Here is a 1285-nt window from a genome sequence, read left to right on the forward strand (position 1 = left end):
TGATATATACATTTTTATAATGTAATTTATATTTTTTTCAGTCATTTTTTATTATTTTTAAGTCATATTTGCATTTTTTAATACTATTAAGGTCATCAACTACCAAGCCCGTAAATTAATGAGTGTAAAAATATCATAGTCGGAATAATTCTCTTTCTATTAATGTTTATACATATTAGGTATTTAGGTTGATTATATTAAAACTCAGTAATTGTAGTTTTTAAAGTATAAAATTAATTATTTTTAGTATATTTCCATTTTAAATCAAATATAATATTTGTAATATTATAATATATTTGTTAATTTAAACGAACAATGTACAACAAAATATATTAACAATTATTTATTTTTATAAATATTTCAAACTCATATATGTATAAATATTTATTTTTTTATTTGATTTCATACTAAGGCTTAATTGGTACTCTCATAAAAAAATGAAAAATAGTTTTGAATAAAGTATATTATTATCAAAATAGTTTGTTTTCTTTATCATTATCTCTATTATTATACACTAGTTAGTAGGTATTTATGACTTATGAATAAACAGGATCTGTGAATTCTGGATTTTTAAATTTTAGGAATTTGAACCATACTAAATCATGCATATTGTTATTAATTTAAACCCAAATCGAACAACAGTCTACTATTCAATTTTTATATCTAATTTGAACTGAACTTTTAAATTATATTTATTGTTGTAATTTCTCTACATTTTACAAGGATAATTTAATATTGTTATTAAAATAGTTTATTAAGGAGTGTGATAAGCATCATTTATAGCTTTTCCTGTATTAATAATTAATTATTGTAATTGGTAGTATTTAAATTTTATAGACAGTTATTGAATAATCCATTATTAATTTCTAACTTATTACATTTATTATAAGTTAGTTTGAGATTATTATATAGTCAACAGTCTAATAGCATTTATACCCAAAATAAATAGTAATTAAACATTTTTAATTGTATTAAATTTGATGTTAAACTATGAATTAATACCAATCTATTAGGTGTTTAAAGTGGATTGAATATTTGTAACAATATCAAATTGAAGTTGAATCATACTACTAAAGTAGACTATGTTTGTAAACTTCTTAAAATCAAATACTTATAGACTATAGTTTAATGTTTTACATATCAACTAAAAAACAATGGTAATTTTGATAAAGTTTGATGTATGAGCATTCAATTATTTAGTTTAAAAAAAAAACAACAATAATTTTGTCTTCCAAAAATATTTAATTATGAAGATATGTTTTCTGGTGCATTTGTTTCAAATAAA

Source organism: Acyrthosiphon pisum, chromosome X (genome assembly GCF_005508785.2).
Source record: "Acyrthosiphon pisum isolate AL4f chromosome X, pea_aphid_22Mar2018_4r6ur, whole genome shotgun sequence".
NCBI lineage: Eukaryota > Metazoa > Arthropoda > Insecta > Hemiptera > Aphididae > Acyrthosiphon > Acyrthosiphon pisum.